The 19339-nt window shown below is 34.3% G+C and overlaps 1 long non-coding RNA gene across 2 annotated transcripts in view; it reads left to right on the plus strand.

Moving 5' to 3' along the window:
* LOC110259475 overlaps positions 1 to 19339 on the plus strand; it is a 407237-nt gene that overhangs the window by 305424 nt on the left and 82474 nt on the right. The gene's annotated exons all lie outside the window — the stretch shown is intronic.

Below are 19339 nucleotides of genomic sequence, written 5' to 3' on the forward strand. Positions count from 1 at the left end.
GAAAGTTTAATCCACTTACATGTAAAACAACTACTGATTATGAGGGGCCTATTTATCTCTGCACTATTTGTTTTCTATATGCCTTATACCTTTTTTGTCCCTTGTTTCCTGCATTACTATCTTCTCTTGAGTATAGTAGGTGTTTGTAGTGAAACATTTAAGTTCTTTTCTCCTTTCCTCTCATACTATAATAGCTGTTTTCTTCGGGATTACCATGGGGATTACCTTTAATAGCAATGGCCAGTGGCTTCTTTCTGTGATCAGAAGCTGCAGTCAGTGATTAGAGCACAGAGTCCTAATGTTTGGAAGAGATCCCTTTTGCTTACATTGACTCCCACAGGCTATGTGTAATCTACTCTGGGAACACATGCACAACCACCTGCCATGACTTTCCAGTAAGGGATGAGTTGCTGATACTGTGCTAAGAGGTGAAATTAGCTGAAATTAACCACAATTTACCCACTCTTTCCCCTGAAAGTTGCAAGCCTTCAATAAACTCCAGTTTCAAAATTGCTACATCATTTTCTGCTAGTGTAATTGTCCTCTAGGTTGGGTGATAGTTACTTAGTCCTCGAACTCTGTCAACTTCCATGAATAATTTCTTGATACAAAACTTTAAAGGGAGAAATCATGTCTATGCTTAAAAGTGATGATTCTTATTTTAATGAATCCCTAGACAGGCATTTTTAATTTTTTCTCAATCTTCTATCTAACCCCTGCTAACCTCCTTTAGATGATTTGTATTTATGATAGGGCAATATTGAGACTATTACATGACATTTATTATATTTAGGGGGATAAAAAATAGAAAGATACAGGGGCAATGACAGAGAGAGGATGAAAGTGAATGCAAGGCACAAATATAATGAATATTTTTAGTATAGTCCACACAATTATGCAATATGGCCTGTACTTACATTGATTTTTGTGCCAATGATTTTTTTATTGTATATTGAATATATTTTGGACTGTTTCTTCTTGTATACTATGCTCTCAAAATATCCAGTTACTTGTATTTAAATGAGCATACTTTGATTTTTTTCATGTCTTCCTGCTTATAGATTTCTTTTTCCTACGTTTTAAATGTCTCTCTTCTCCACGACCACTCAGCAAATTGCTGTCTATCCTTCAGAACTTAGTATAAACATCATTTTTTAAATGAGCCTACATTTTCTTCTTTTTCCTTGCAAGCATAGTTGGTAATTCTTTCTTCTGCTTTTATTTTCCAGCTCCCATTCATGCTTCTCTTACTTGATTATCATCCTGCAGAAGTAATTAATTGTTTCCCATCTATCTTCCCTTTAGACTGACAGAGTAATCTTGAGGAAAAGGTTCTGTCCTATTCATATTAGCTCCCTAAACAGAAGCAGACTAAATAAATAGTGAAAAAGAGGGAATTGGTAAGTAACTCTCTTTTCTGTATAACAAAGTAGTGCAGATCTTTGGAAAATATAAACATTATAAAACTAAAATGAAAAGATAGACTTGTGGGAGTTCTTACTGTGGCACAGCATAAACTAATCTGACTAGGAACCATGAGGTTGCGGGTTCAATCCCTGGCCTTGCTCAGTGAGTTAAGGATCCAACATTGCCATGAGCTGTGATGTAGGTTGCAGACCCGGCTCAGATCTGGTGTTGCTGTGGCTGTGGTGTAAGCCAGCAGCTGTGGCTCCGATTAGACCCCTATCCTGGGAACTTCCATATGCTGTGGGTGCAGCCCTCAAAAGACAAAGACCAAAAAAAAAAAAAAAAAAAAAAAAAAAAAAAAAAAAAAAAAAAGATAGACTTGTGGGAGTTCCTGTTGTGGCTCAGCAGTAACGAACCTGACTGGTATCCATGAAGACATGGGCTTGATCCCTGGCCTTGCTCATTGGGTTGAGGATCTGGTGTTGCCATGAGCTGTAATGTAGGTTGAAGATACATCTTGGATCCCATGTTGATGTGGCTGTGGCTGGCAGCTGCAGCTCCAATTGAACCCCTAGCCTGGGAACTTATATATGCCTTGAGTGTGGCCCTGAAAAGACAAAAAAAAAAGAAAAAAAAAAGAAAGAAAGAAAAAAAGACTTGTGAAAAAAACAATTTAAAAATAATTAGGCACATTTGGAAAAGATTCTCAATTTTAGGAGATAAAATGATTTCCAGAGTAGTTCCAAATTAACCAAAATATAAAATAAATCAGACTTCCCTTGCCCAAATAATCAGGAGACTCAAGTTATAGTACTTTCTTTATCATTAACTAGCCATGTGATTTTTAACAGAAATATTAATTTTGGAGATCTGTTTTCCCACTCATAAAATAAAGGAGTCAAATTAAGTCCTGCACTAGATGAAAATCCTGTTAATTGAACAATTTCCCAAACTTCCAGGAAACCAATCTATGTTCCAATTGCTGTACTTCCAGGTAGCAGATGATAGCCTCAGCTTACAAATGCACTTTAAATTCCCTAATGGTCTGAGGTCAAGAATGGGAGAACATACTGGCTATTGCAGATGGAGCAGAACAAATGCTCTTTGCTACTCTGGGACCTCGGGGAAGGACAAGGCTCTCTGGAGGATCTCTAGACTACTCATGCAAGATAATGAGTTTGTGAAATCAATTTATTACCCTTTTTAAGAAGCAATTCTCGTGGAATGACAATGGAAGAAAAGTCAAACAGTTATGAGTAAAAGCCAGGAGCCAGCAAGGATGGATTTAATAACTGAGGCCACCATTGGAACAGGCATGAAAGGACAGCTGGCCAGTGATTTACTGACATCTCTGTGCTTTGTGGAAGCAAATGGTGGTAATGAATCTGAAAAAGACTAGGAATTGGAGATGAGAAATTTCCTTAAGTTTGGAGATAATAAAAGGGTGAGACAAAGAAAGGATTAAAAAAAAAAAAAAAAACTGATGAGGCACTTTAGAGATGGAAAGTCCTGTCTTTCTAATTATGGGTGGGATATGTGACAGTAAGTCAAGAGCCTCAAGTAATAGAAAGCGGCAAAAGAGCATATATCATTGGGGTTTCTTAAAGTTTGCAGTGATGGATACCATGGAGTAAGTGATTTGCCCTTAACATTTTATGGCATGATAGTATAGTGAGGTTTTATTTGGCTTTTGGCTATAAAAATTGTTTCATTTTGAGGGAAGAATTTCTAATGAGAATTTTTCGGAATTCTTAAAAGTGAAGTCTTTTAAGATAAGAGGTTAACATTAAGAGGTTAGCTAATGAAGCAACTTAGAGAAGAAGCTTGTGTGTGAATTTAGATTTAGCACTGTGAAAGTTTGCAGATGAAGTTTTCTCTGACCTTGAATCTGTCAGCAATAAATATAGTACGTCTTTCCTGATGAAGAAATATACTCTAGAGACAGACTTTGGTGTTTGAAAGTCTTTTGCTCAAGGCAGGATAGTGCAGTTCTGGTATGCATATGTCACTAATTACTAATTGATAACATGAAGGTTCTTAGACTATACAAAATACACTTCTGGAGGTCTTGAGCCAAGGGAGTGCTTAAAGAGATTGAGAAGCAGAAGTCCAACTACGACCGATGTTCAAGTAATTTAAGCCAATTAGTAGGTAAGACATACAGGGAGGATTACACATAAGTGAGAAGTAATTGATCACAGGCACCCAGTTTGCTTTAGATAATCATGGTAACTATAGACGTCAACCCAGCAGGTTAGAATTTTGACATTCCCTTCTGATTCCTTGTACAGACTTGTACAGTGTCCATCATCCATCCATATTAGGAAGATCAAGTAGGTTTACCCATAGTACAGAGCTTCATCCATCAATATTTCTAATTTTACCCAATTGCCAACTGAAATTCCTTTGACAGAGAAGAAAGCTTTAATGGCTTCATAATTACAGAAAAGACTACACACTTCACCTCTTAAAAACACCTTCAACTGAGCAATTTTTCCTAAGGTTTCTTTTGTTCATGTGTGTACAAATAAAGTTTGTATTTTCCTGATTACCTCTCTAATCTATCATTCTTATGGCTACTGAAATTTCCTTGGTAATAGTATATATTTCAGAGTTTAGGATTTCTAGGAATTCCTCTTAATGAGACTCTCAGAGAAATAAATGATTCGGTATTTCCTGAAGGGACCTTAAATTGTGTAAGTGTGTGTGCGTGTGTGTGTGTGTCTTTATTAATTCTTCCCTAGAAATACAGATTACCATGTTGCTGTTAGATGTAATAATTCAAGGTTGTCAAGGTATGTGCATTGCTTAGAATGAAGGTCCATAAATATTTTCATTAGCAGTTATTAAGTATGCTTTATTTAGTAGGCATTTGAATGTCTTTTCAAAAGGACCCCAAATCTACTAATTTTATCATTTTTTCTATGACCCCCAGTTCCTAATGTGAGGTAAAGAGGATTAGGTGACACACTTGCATTTGTGTGGTGGAGAGGAATCCTCAGTTTAGAGAACCTGTCTCTTACACCGGCCAGAGAGTCTATGTGCCCTTCTCTTTGAAGGTGGACGCTGTCTCTGTTGGTTTTACAACTAGGTTGTTAGCTTACAAACATTTTCGGGAAAGTTGCCCAGAACAAGCTTCTAGTAGCAAGCTTTGCAGAGACGTGAGAGACTGTGGGGAACTCTAATATGACTATCTTAAACACTTCTCTTCTTGATTGATATCCTAACAGGAAACAATGCTTTTTCCTCAACCAATTGAAAATACCTTCTCATCTGAGTTTGCATAACAATCAGAGATTTCAGTTAAGCCTTAACCAAATTCTTATTGGTAACCCTGACTTACTGCCACCTTGGCAAAATCATTAACTCTCATCATGGGGTGATCTCACAGCTTATGAGCACTGAATTCCAATCATCACATGATATACAATTCTTGGATCTGATTAAGATAGTATTCAACTCCCACACAGGTGGCTGTATCACCACATAGGATATACAATACAGATTCTTTGACCTATAAAAAGTGTAAGTATCTTCTTGTCTATATCTAAAAGGCCTTTAAACTTGATGGAATCTTATCTTTTTCTCGCTCATAAATTTCCTCTTTAGTTGAGACACATAATTTTGGATAATAAATATTGTCTGAAATTTGGAGAGTCATCATAGTTCTTTTTGACTTACTGATATATCTTCTAAGGCTATTTGACTGGCACTAATAAAGTGAGTTTTTTTCAGAGGCCCTAAAATTATAAACTTTGGGAAATAGTCTCTTCTTTTAGGTTTGAGTAGCTTTGTAAAATGTACATAAGAAGCAATAGAATTCCTTGGGTTTGTCTTCTTTACATGAGTGACAGTTTTCTTCTCCCATATTTTATGAGAACACAAATCTAAAGTGTAGTCAATAACTTCATTGAATGCTGAGTTTGTATTTTCCATTTCATCTTTTACCAACTTTTTGGCAGATAGCATATAATATTTGTTTAATGTGGTTTTGAAAACTCCTTGGTTTCACTGATGAATGTCTCTAAATCACTTACTCCTAGCCAAAGTTATAATAAATCTAAAAGGAACTTCTTTCATAAATTCAACTTTATTCTTCAGTAGCAGAGCTGCCATATGTTGCTATGAAATACAGCTTCAGGTTTATAACATCTCGTCTTAAACACAGAAAAACATTTAAACAGAAAAAAAGGAATAGAGTAATAAGCAAGTTTCCCTCCCACATTAGGTTTCCTTCTTTCTTTTTTTTTTTTTTATCAGCAACCAATTAGATAAAAAAATTCTATATACTCTTCCAGAAATTACACACACACACACCTTTTATATTAACAATGAGGAAATTATAAACATATACCCATTTGCTTTTTATATTTTCATCTGATCTTTTGTTGTTATCATTTATATCAGTAAAATGCACAGATCTTGAGTGTAAAATTCACTGGTTTTTGAGAATAGTATACACCTGCGTAATAATAACCCCATCAAGATAAAAACATTTTCATAACTCTAGAAAGTTGCTTTATGCTCCTTTCACATCAGTGACTCTAAATGCCAAAATACTTTCTAATTTCTCTCATCCTAGATTAATTCTGCCTGCTCTTAGACTTCATACACATAGAATTACATTCAGCTAAAGAGATTTCTTTTTAACATTGTGTCCTTTAAGCTTCTGAATTTTACTTTTCTGTATAATATATAGTATGTCTATTAAAAGGTTTCTAAAAATTTGATAAATAGATAGTATTAAATAGTATATATTTTCCCACTGATTTCCTGAGATGAATTACCAGTGTTTTATTTCAGGTTTTCATAGAGTGCAGTTCTTTTTCTTGATCCTCTCTTCTGATTGGCTGTCACCGTACCCAGCCCATAATATCATAAGTACTAAAGTTTCAAATAAGTCTACACATATGCTAAAATTAATTCCTTACCTTACTCACATCACTGGACAGATCATCTAGACAGAAAATCAGTAAGGCAATAGAGAGCCCAAATGACAAAATAGAAAACTTAGACTTAGTTGACATTTTTAGGACACTACATCCAAAATAATCAGGATATACATTCTTTTCAAGTGCACATGGAACATTTTCAAGGATTGAGCACATACTTGGGCACAAAACTAAACTCAACAAATTTAAGAATATAGAAATTATTTCAAGTATCTTTTCTAACCTCAATGGCATGAAACTAGAAATCAACCACAGGAAAAGAAATAAGAAAAAAGTGACTACATGGAAACTAAACAGCATGTGCTAAAAAAAACAATGGGTCAATGAGAAAATCAAAAGGGAAATTAAAAAATACCTAGATACAAACAATAATGAAAACACAGCCATTCAAAATCTTGGGATGCCACAAAAGCAGTGCTCAGAGGGAAATTCATAGCAATACAGGCCTTCCTCAAAAAAGAAAAAAAAAATCTTAGAAAAAAAATCTCAAAATGACAACTTAAGCCACCACCTAAATGAATTAGAAAAAGAAGAACAAACAAAACCTAAAGTCAGCAGAAGGAAGGAAGTCATAAAGATCAAAGAGGAAATCAATAAAAGAGATTCAAAAAAATAGAAAAAAATCAATAAAATCAAGAGCTGGTTCTTTGAAAAAGTAAACAAAATTGACAAACCTCTGGCCAGACTCACCAAGAAGAGGAAAGAAAAAATCCAAATAAACAAAACAAGAAATGAAAAAGGAGAAATCTGAACAGATACTACAGAAATAAAAAAAACCATAAGAGAATACTATGAACAATTATATTTCAACAAATTGGACAATGTAGAAGAAATGGACAACTTTCTAGAGACTTAAAGCCTGCCAAAACTGAATCAAGAAGAAATAAGTCAAGTGAACAGACCAATCACTAGAAATGAAATTGAATGTATAGTAAAAACACTCGCTACAAACAAAAGTTCAGGACCAGGAGTTACCATCTTTGTGCAGTGGAAATAAATCCAACCAGGAACCATGAGGTGGTGGGTTCGATATATATCCTCTCCACATGCAGCTCCATATATAAACTCCACATACACTTTCTCCATATACAACTTTCTATCCAAAAGCAGAAGACTATACATTCTTTTCAAGTGTATGTGAAATATTCTCCAGGATGTCACATGTTAGGCTACAAAAAAAGTCTCAGTAAATTTAAGAAGATTGAAATTATATAAAGCACCTTTTCCAACCATGACAGTGTAAAACTAGAAATCAATGGAAGAAAATGGAAAAAACACAAACCTGGAGACTAAACAACATGCTACTAGATAATCAAGGGGTCATTGGAGAAATTAAAGAGGAAATCAAAGAATACCTTGAGACAAATGAAACCAGAAACACAGTTGAACATAAATACGAGATAGAGCAAAAACAGTTCTAAGAGAAAAATTCATATTGATTTAGGCCTGCCTCAAGAAACAAAAAAATTCTCAAATAAACAACCTAACCTACCATTTAAAATAATTAGAAAAAGAGCTAAGAAATCCTGAAGTCAACAAAAGGAAATAATTATCAAAGATCAGAGCAGAAGTAAATGAAGTACAGAATAAAAAACAATAGAAAAGATCAAGGAAACTAAGACTTGGTTCTATGACAAACACAATCAACAAAACTTTTGCCAGGCTCACCAAGAAAAAAAAGAGAGCCCCCAAATTAATCAAAAATGAAAGGGGAGAAATTACAACTGACAATAGAAATACAGGGATCATAAGACAATATATGAACAAGTGTATTCCAAAATGTTAGACAACCTAGAAGAAATGGATAAATTCCTGGAAATGACTAAAACCATGAATAGAAAATAGAAAATCTGAATATATTGATTAATTGTAACAAAATTGAATCAGTAATTTAAAAAAATTTCCAAACAGAAGTCCAGATCCAGATGGCTTCACAGGTGAATTCGACCAAAAATTTAAGAAGAGTTAATACCTATCCTTCTCAAATGATTCCAAAAAATTGAAGAGGAAAGAACATTTCCAAACTCATTTTACAATGCCAGAAGTATCCTGATACTAAAACCAGACAAATATACCACACACAAAAAAGAAAATTACAGGTCAATATCCTTGATGAACAAATTTGCAAAAACCCTCAACAAAATATTAGCAAACTGAACTGAACAATGCATTAAAAAGATCTTACACTGTGATCAAATGGGATTCATTCCAGGGGTGCAAGGATGGTTTAACAACTATAAATCAGATTTATAGTGATATACCACATTAACAACAAAGGTAAAAATTTACAAGAGTAAAAATTATGTGATCATCTCAATTGAGCAGAAAAAGCATTTGACAAAATTTAACATCAATATAAGATAAAAACTCTCAGGAAAGTGTGTACAGAAGGAAAATACCTCAACATAGTTAAGTCCATATATGGCAAACCCACAGCTACCATCCTACTCAATGGTAAAAAGCTAAAAGTTTTTCCTCTAACATCAGGAACAAGACAAGGATGCCCACTCTTGCCACCTATATTCAGCATAGTATTGGAAGTCCTAATCACAACAATTAGGGAAGAAAATAAGGCATCCAAATTGGAAAGAAAGTCAGACTGTCACTATTTGCAGGATATGATACTAAAGCAATCTGCAGAGTCAGTGTCATCCCTATCAAAATTCCAATGGCATTTATCACAGGCCTAGAACAAAAACTCCTAAAATTTGTAGAGATCCCAAAAGGCCCCAAGTAGTCAAAGCAATCTTGAGAAAGATGAACAAATCTGGAAACATCACACTCCCAGACTTGAAACCATACGACAGAGATGTAGTCATTAAAACAGTACAGTACTGGGACAAAATAAGACCCATGGATGAGGATAATACTAGCCTCGCAAAATGCTTTGGGAAGTGTTCCTTCTCTTGTGCTTTCTGGAAGAGATCATGTATAACCGAGGTTAAATTTTCTTTAAATATATGGTAGAATTTTTCAGTGAAACCACGTAGACTTGGAACTTCCTTTTTTGGGAAGGTTTTAAAAATTATGAATTTGATTTCCTTAATACATATAGGGATTTTCTAAGTATCTATTTCATATTGAGTGAGTTGTAGTAATTAGTGTTTTTTGACTTATTAGTTCATTGCATTCAAGTTGTTGAATGTATTTGTATAGAGTTGTAGTTATACCATTATCTTTTTGAGGCCTGCATTTTGTAGTGATATGGCCTGTTTTCATTATGGTATTGGTAATTTATTTATTGTCTCCTTTTATCTTTGTTAACAATATTTTTTTAGAAAAATTAAGAACTGGATTTTTATTTATTTTTTTTTCTATTTTTCTCTTTTCAATTTCATGTTCATATCTGTTTTCAGTTTTGTTTTGTTTTGTTTTAGCCACTGCTTCAGAGTAGATGTGCTTGCAACAAACTCTGAAATTCATCTGAGAATGTCTTGATCTCTCCTTAATTCTTTTAAAATAGAATTTTGCTGAGTATAGTATTCTGGGTTGACAGATCTTTTCTTTTATCTCTTGAAAAATGATGTAACACTTTCTTCTGGCCTTCATGGTTTCTAATGAGAAATACATCCTTTGAATTTTTTTTCTGTATGGGTTAGGTGATATTTCTCTCTTGTAACTTTCAGAATTTTTTTCTTTGTCTCTAGTTTTCAGAAGTTTGAGTATAATGTGTCTCATTAGGGATGTATTTAGGTTTATCCTGCTTCGGTTCACCTAGCTTCTTAAATCTATAGGTTTATGTCTTTTTATTTTCTTTTTTAGCAAGTTTGGAGATTTTTCAGATGTCATTTCTTTGAGCACTTTTCTGTCCCCATCCTCTTTCTCTTCTCTTTTTAGGATTCATATGACAAGAATATAGATTTTTTTATATAGTATCATAATTCCCTGTTTATTCTTTTCATTCTAGTTTTCTCTTTGTTTTTCAGATTAAGTAATCTCTTGTTCAATCTCCTATTTCACTGATTCTTTCCACTGTCCTCTACATTCTCTTGTTGAGCTCACCCACGAGGTTTTTATTGCTGTGATTTTATTTTTCAGTGACTTCCCTTTCATAGGGCACAGTCAGCCCTTGAAGAAAAAATAGCCACAGTTGAAGACTTTCTAACTTTTGATAGCAATTCTCTATGCCCTAGATATGGAGAACTTTTGTCCTGATGAGAAGTTTGAAGGTGATACGTGAGAAGAAGCTAAGATAATTTAGGGTGGCACTTTCTGTAAATAGATCTGGCACTGGGAGATTCAACATTGACCTGCATGATTGCTTTCTAGTAACCCTCTGAATATCTGAGAGAGCTGGAGAACTCACAGATGAAGCAAAGACAAGGATCTCACATTTTTAGCAAAGAATACAGATTACATCAGAGGAGAACAGTAGTATGAAAATGATTTCCTAATGTCCCCTAGGAGAGGCTGGCCAAGAAAGGTACCACCTTTTTGGTCGTATTATGCCAGGGAGCATAGGACTAAGAGTGTTTAAAATCTCTTGGATCCTCAAAAGGATGTGATCATGGAGATACATAGTAAAATCAGTATCATTAAAGCTTCCTGTTGACAAATAGTTGCATGCAGCTGTGATATAACAGACTTCATAGGAGAGGTGTTTCCCTGGTGTCAGGTGAGAATTTGAGCCAAAGAAAATTAATAGTCACACAAGAAAAAAACAATGACCCATCATTTGCATAACACTTACAGAGATAAAATGAGATTTGCATCCTCTTTTGGCTTTTCCTGCATTCTGTAGACCTGAAAAGACATTAGAAAACAAAATTTTAGGTGAGAAACTTGTACTAAGTTCTAACACATTTTTGCTTCAGATACTCAAAATTGATCTTACAGATTCATATTATAAATTTCAAATTGGTATATTCCAATTTGAAAGTTCCTCTAATAATTAAAAGACTTCTAATAGAATATGTTCTTTTGGGTCAAGAAGAATAGCTGCTTTTAACTACTTCTACAGTTCTGTGAGTATTTACAACCAGTTCTATGTGTATTTATTCAAGAGCATAAAGACTGGAAAGCAATTACTTTATGGTTCAGAATTTGCAAAATTCAGATATTTCCATTAGAAGAAGAAATTGGATTGTTTTAAAGCTTTTCAGCATTACCTCCTGCATCTAAATATCATTAGAAGCCATTAAAATTTGTTCTCCGACTTTCTTGAGAGACTAAATCCCAGGAGTGGCATGCATGACTTTTCAACCAGCTTAGAATGAATGGGTGAAATTTAACAGTTGTCCCAACTTTTGACATTTTATTGAAAAAATGAATATCAAATTCTAGGGCTGTCTTTTTGTAGGCCCTCAGAATGGCACACCACTTTTGATGTATTATAGCACATACACTAAGACTGATATAAGGGACAAGAATACCACAAAGTTACCTTCAAAAACCGTGTCCTTGAATAAGTCACTTTGGGATCTAGTTACCTCATTTATAAACGAGGTTAATAATATCTGCCCCTTCCTTCTGTGAGGAATGAAGGGTAGTAGGGAATGCTAAATAATACACCCTAGGAACTGCCCAGCAATCTATCTTAGGTATAGCCTTGAAAGTAATGCTTTGTGTATATTGCAAACATGTCCCTATTTTTTCAGACAACTACATCATTAATACTGCTTGCCTAATAGTCATTTATTTTCCTTGGCTTTATGCTTGACAACAGTAACTACTCTTCACATAGTTTCCATAGGAGCCATAGTTTTTGGAAAGATTGTTCACTGTTTGTACAGAGAATAATGTTGAAGAGCTTTGTAAGCGTTATCCTTTGGTTTTGTGTTTAAATTCTGGTTAATGTAATCAGCAGGAAAAAAAAAAAAAAAAAAGCTGTAAACTTTATTCCTAGCTGATCCTTTAATTACCAGTCAACCTCAGAGTTCCCTTCACTGCACAGCAGAAATGAATCCAGCTAGGAATCATGAGGTTACGGGTTTGATCCCTGGCTCTGCTCACTGGGTTAAGGATCCGGTGTTGCCATGAGCTGTGGTGTAGGTCACAGATGCAGCGTGGCTGTGGCATAGGCCAGATGCTACAGCTCCCATTAGACCCCTAGCCTGGGAACCTCCATATGCCACAGTGTGGCCTTATAAAGACAAAGGCAAAATTAAACAAACAAACAAACAAATAAATACTAGTCAGCCTAAAGTATTTTCTGATCAGTATGTGAGTACAAGCTGGATTAGGGAAGAAGCAGTATCAAAACAAACATTAGGAAGGGAAGAGTGTTATCATTGAATTAGCTAGATGTTTATCAATATACAAACTACTAAAATAAAATAAAGCCATTTGCAATAGCAGAATAATAATGATGGTAATAATAATAATAATAACACTTTGTAAGAGGTAATTTATTGAATATTGCATTTATGTTTTTCTCCTCAGCATGGCCAGGATTATATTTCCTGCCATCCCAGTGGTATGGGGTAAGAATGGAATTAGGTTGATGCAAAGGGGAATATAATTGTATTTTTTCTTCACAACTCAGGTTGTAGATCAAGTGGATACTTACTGTAATATACGCAATTTTCTCTATGTGAGGAAAATTGCCATGTATCCTGAGGGTTCTTGCATGTTCTTGCTGAAGATGCCAGAGTGCAAGACTCTGACCACTTTTTACCCAGGTCATTTCTCAAGGTTGTGTTTACAGCACGTAACTTGAGTGATGAAATGATCTCTCTTCTAGGCAAAGAGCAAGGTTGCTTCCTCTTACCATAAAAAGAGTGAATATATTAAGCTCAGTGTTCCTCTCCTGCAGTGTAACCCAAAGAGACAGAGAGACAAAGATTGAAAATATATCTATAACAAAACTAAAATTGTAGAGTGCTGAATACTTCCGTGCCATGGAGACTCCATATTGATGTAGGCACCCCATGCACTGCCAGTGGAAGTGTGGAGCCAACCATCCTGGCCATTTGGACAGATGTTGGACATCCTGGAGAGATGTTGGACAGGACCTGGTGAAATTAAGTGCACATCTCCCCTCTGCCTCAGTAATTTTAGTTGAGCGATTTAACTCCTTTTAAAACAAGAATAAATATTATAAGGTTGTTTGGTCACCCTTATTCCAGAAACTTATGAAGATGTCAATCACTGTGTTGTTGGTGACAGCAAGAAACCTGAGATGGTTTGAGTATCTGTTTCTGGGAATGGGGAGGTCGGATGTGAAGAATGCACACCATGGAGTCCAATGGTGAATCTAGAAGGAACAGACTAAATATGAACATGGCAATACGAATGAATTGGGAAACCTTACTGCTAAATTTAAAAAAAGTAAGAGTTAATGGAAATAAAGTAATACCACATAGGTACATTGAAAATACATGCAAAACAAATTAACATTTTGTAAGAGCCCATGTGTTCATACATGTTAAATACCTGAGAAAGGGTTCTGTGGTGCAGGGATAGAAGAAAAGAAATAAACATGTTAAAGCAATAGAGAATTCTTGCATGGATCAATATGATAATAAGCCATGAACAGAGGAGTATTAGTATAACTCTGTATGCCCAAAGTTAATATTTCTATATGCTAGGTTAGAAATGCTAGGAGCTCCAGCAGGCAGTGGGAATGGTTCAGACCTGGTGAGAGTCATCTAGTCCTTATGATGAATTCTCTCTCCCTCCCCCCCCTTTTAAAAAATGTTGTGATAAGAAGGCTTAACATAAGATCTATCCAACTAAATTTTAAGTATGCAATATATTAGTGTTGACTATAGATACAATATTGAATAGCACATCCCTAGAGCTTATTTATCTTCATTAACTGAAACTTTATGCCTATTGACTAATAACTCTCCATCTCCTCCTTCCTCCAGCCCCTGGCAACCACCATTCCAGTCTTTAATTTTATGAATGTGATTATTTTAGATTCCTCATATAAATGGAATCACACGGTATTTGTCTTTCTGTGTCTGTCTTATTTCATTTAGCATAACGTCTCAGGGTCCTGCCATGTTATCACATATTACAGTTTCCCTCTTTTTAAAAGCAGAATAGTATTCCGTTGTATATACCACACTTTCGTTATCCATTCATTTGTCAAGGATGTTTAGATTGTTTCCACATCTTGCTATTGTGAATGATCATGAGAGTGCGAATACCTCCTCAAGATCCTGATTTCAGTTCTTTGGACAAATTCCTAGAATTGGAATTGCTGAATCATAAAACTGTCCTAGTTTTAATTTTTTGAGGAGCCGTCATTACTGTCTCCCACTGCAGCTGCATGATTTTGCGCTTCCACCAGCACTGTGCAGGGTTTCTAGTTTCTCTACATTCCTGTCAATACTTGTCCTTTTTTCATATATGTGTTGGCCATTTGGAGGTCTTTGGAGAAATGTCTATTCAAGTCCCTTAGCACATTTTTAAAAATGGAAGTATAGCTAATTTACAGTGTTATGTTGCTTTCTGGTATATAGCAAAATGATAGACATTTAGGTGGTTTCTGTGTCTTAGCTACTGTAAATAACCTTAGCACATTTTAAAATTGCATTATTAGTTTTTTTGTTATTGAGTTGTAGGAATTTCTTATATATTTTGGCAAACAGCTTTTTATCCAATATTTTTGCAGATATTTTTCCCATTCGATAGGTTGACTTTTCACTCGGCTGATTGTTTCCTTTGCTGTGCAGAAGCTATTTAGTTTGATGTAGTCACACTTGTTTATTTTTGGTTTTGTTACCTATGTTTTTGGTGTCTTATCTGATAAAATCATTGCCAAGACCAATGTCATAAAGCTGTTCCTCTAGGCTTTCCTCTATGTTTGCCTTTAGGAGTTTTACAATTTCAGGTCTTAATAAGTCTTTAATTCATTTTGTGTTGATTTGTATATCTCATGAAAGATGAGTCCAATTTCATTCTTTTACCCATGGATATCCAGCTTTCCATTTTCCTATGTGTTATTTAATTTCCCTCATCACTGTTTTCTGTGTTTCCGTGTATAAATCTTTCAGCTCCTTAGTTAAGCTTATTCGAAAGATTTTATTCTTTTTGATGCTATTGTAAGTTGGATTTATAAAAGTTTTCTTTTCCAATGGTTTGTTGTTAGTGTAGTTGTAGTTGGTTTGTTGTGGTGTATGGAAATACGACTAATTTTTATGTTGATATTGTATTCTGAAACTTTACTGAATTTGTTTACTAATTCAGATGTTTTTTATGGAGGCTTTGCAGTTTTCTATGTGTAAAATCATATAATCTGTGAATTGGAATAATTTACTTCTTCTCTTCTGATTTGAATGACTTTATTTTTCTTGTCTAATTGTTCTCGCTAGGGCTTTCACTACTGTGTTATAAGGAAGCGGAAAGATCCTTGCCTTTTTCCTGATTTTAGAGGAAAAGCTTTCTATTTTTCACCAATTTTAGCTGTGGGCTTTTCATATATGACTTTCATTGTGTTGAGGTACTTTCTTTTCTTTTGATGAGAGTTTTTACCATGAAAGATTATTGAATTTTGTCAAAAACCTGTCTCTGTCTGTTTAGATAATCATGATTGTTAATCTATTCTATTAATATATATTACATTAATTGATTTTTGTGTGTTGAACTATTCTTTGCATTACAGGGGTATATTTCAATTGGTTGTAATGCGTGATCCTTTTAATATGCTGTTGTATTCAAGTTGCTGGTGTTTTGGTTTGTTGTGTGTTCCGGAGAATTTACCCCTTTGACCCGTTTTCCATTATGTGATTCTCTTATTTATCGATAATAACTTTCCTCGCTTTGAAGTCTGCTCTGTCTGAAACTGATTTAGCTGTGTCTGCTTTCTTTTAACTTGTGTTAGCATGGTATTTTTCTCCATCCATTTACTTTGAATCTATATAGGTCTTTATATTTAAAGTGAGTTTCTTGTGTACAACTTATAGTTGGATCTCATTTTTTGATCCACTCTGAAAAATCTATGTTTTTAATTGATGCATTTAGACCATTGATATTCAAAGTGATTAATGATATCATTAGGTTACTAGTTACCATATTCGTTATTGTTTTCTTTTTCTTGCCCTGGATCTTCGTTCCTATTTTTGTCTTACCCTACTTTTCTGCCTTTTTTGGTTTTAATTAAGTATTTTATTATTCTATTTTCTCTGATTTCATAGCGTATTAATTTTACTGTTTTTTTAATTTTGAAGTGATTACAGTATATATTCCCTGCCAATTCAAGACAATTTTCAAAATACAAATGTATTTTCAAATTCATGAGTAGTGTGAGTACCTTAAAAATAACAAAGTAATCCTAATTCCTACCTCCTGTCCCTTGTGCCACTCCTGTCATAAGTTAACCTATATATAGGTATACATAAACATATATGTTTGTGTGTATATATAAGACATATACATAAGCATATATAATTGAGTACATTATCAGTATTATTGTTTTGAACAAACTTTGTTACATCAATTAATAAGAAAGAAGAGTTCTATTTTACTTTATTCCTTTAAATAATTTTAAAGGAATAATTTAAAAATAATAAAGCATTTGATGCTTTTCCTTTACTCTATGTAGAGCTGAGGTTCTGACCTTTATTATTTTCCTTATCTCTAAAACTCTTAAATTTTCTTGTAAGGCAGGTCTCCTGGCAAGAATGTCTCTCAATTTTTTTTTGGTCTGGTCTAAGAAAGTCTTTATTTCTCCTTCATTTTGAAGGTTAATTTTACAAAGTACAGAATTCTAGATCAGTAATTTATGTTTCTCTTAACACTTGAAAATTTCACTCCACTTTCTTCTTGCCTGCATGGTTTCTGAGGAGGAGTCTAATGTAGTTCTTATCTTTGTTCCTCTATAAGCAAGGTGTTTTTTCCTCTGGCTTTCCTCTGGCTTCTTTCATACATTTTTCTTTATATTTGAATTTATGTAATTTGAAAATGATACACTGAGGTGTACTTATTTTTGGCATTTCTCGTGCTTGGTGTTCTCTGAGCTTCCCAGATCTGTGGGTTGGTTTCTGACGTGAATTTTGGGGAAATTCTGTCATAATTGTTTGAAATATTTTTTCCGTTCCTTTCTCTTTTCCTTCTGATATTCCTGTTACATGTACATTAGACATTTTGTACTTTGCAAAATGTCCCTCGGATATCAGGGGTTTTTTCTTTTCAGTTTTTATTCTCTTTCCCTTCAGTTTTTGCAGATTTTATTGATACATCTTCTAGCTCAACCATGTTCAGTCTACTAATAAACCCAACAGAGGAATTCTTCATTTCTGTTATTTTTTTCTTTTTTATTGTTGTTGCCTCTGCTTTCTAGCATCATGAAGCTTTTACCCATGTTCTCTTCCAGACGTCTTATCGTTTTAGTTTTTGCATTTAAAAGTCTGTCCTTTCCCCCCTTTGAATAGTCTAGACACCTTTTTGAAGATTATTTGACCATATTCATGAAAATTTACTTCTGGGAATCTCTCTCCTATTCCATTAGTTTGTATATATCTTTATGCCAGTACTACACTGCTTTGAACACTGTAGTTTTCTAGTATATTTTGAAATCACAAAGTATGAGACTTCCAAATTTTTTATTCTTTTTCAAGATTTTGGTTTTTGCTATTTGAGGTATTTTGTTTTAAAATATGGCTTCCAGAGAGACAGGAAGCTGCTTTTTATAAAAAGCAAACTAATCAAATCAGAGGAAAAGAGGCACCCTCTTGGTGGTTGTGATTCAGTGGAATATGGAGGTGTAGGAATCCGTTGAGAAAAAAAACATTCACTACCACTTCAATAAAAATCTTCTTCCAGCACCAGCCCTAGCTTTTGTGTGCTGGAACATCTCAGGTTTATAACTATGTGTGTCAAAGGGTATTTTCTCCCTTTCAATTTAGTCATGTTAAGCACTCTATGCTAGATATGTAGGTTATACCCAAACTGCTTAAACTCTGGGGGATTTAAGTGAGTAGTTTGTCAATTCACTTGTGAAATGTGTCTCACCATGATACTCTCTGAGCATGCAGTGGTGGTCACAGTGGTAGGGAAAGCAGACTTAATCCATGCCTTCAAAGGACTTGATTGAGCAGCTTTTTATGAATATGGACATAACTTTTCATGTGCTTCAGTGTAAGAGACAATTCCAAGTTTGCCTCTTAAGCTATAGAATATAATTTCCTGATTTTTCAAGGGCATACTCTTTGATAAGTTTTCAGTAACATAAAGGGACACTTGCCTTAGGTGTGAAGTGAAAACAAACGCATGCTATTCTACAGAGTAACGTTTAATAAGAAGTTCACTTTAATTTAAATGTATTTAGATTTAAATACATGATTTATTTCTTCTTCTAAAGTCATAAAATAACTTCTCATGATTTATGGAACAGTGAGAGACAAGATATGTCCTTGTGGTGAGTGAAAGAGGAGCAGAATTGAGGGGCTAAATTGTACCAAAACAGCTTTTAATAGATAACTGGCTCTAAAATTTGTACTTACCGGGAAATTCACTCCCTTGGGGTTGAAAATAAACACATGAAGAATTCTGACTTTCTCTAGAGGACATTCATCACATAGACACTTTTTTTGAGAAGAGTTTAAAATATTAAGCTGCTACTTAAGGCTACAGTTGTTAGTAGAAGGGCAGGTTGGGAGTAAGACTGATGTTCGTATTTCTATTGCATAATTCCTCTTCTCAACTAGGTTTTTGATTTGGAATTAATGTTAATTACCTCTTTGTGCCTCTTCATCTTTTGTGTCTGCTTCTTCATCTCTAAATGGGGATGATTAAAAATAGTATCTACTCCATAGAATTGTTAGGAGTATTAAATGAGTTAATGTTTTAACACTTAGAATCCAGGTAGTACATAGAACATACAATATACATGTTAAATAATAAATTTGAAATGTCTGTAGATTTATGTACTTTATTAGATTTTATATGAAAAGCTTTGAGGTTTTTAGCAAAGGGGGAATTACTTTAATAGAATTGGGAGAATGTGTATATAACACAGAAACTCTAGCTTTGCTAGCAACTTTTGTAATACCACACAAGCAATATTATAAAGGTTATATATTCCCTTTTTC

Source organism: Sus scrofa, chromosome 2, assembly GCF_000003025.6.
Source record: "Sus scrofa isolate TJ Tabasco breed Duroc chromosome 2, Sscrofa11.1, whole genome shotgun sequence".
Lineage (NCBI taxonomy): Eukaryota > Metazoa > Chordata > Mammalia > Artiodactyla > Suidae > Sus > Sus scrofa.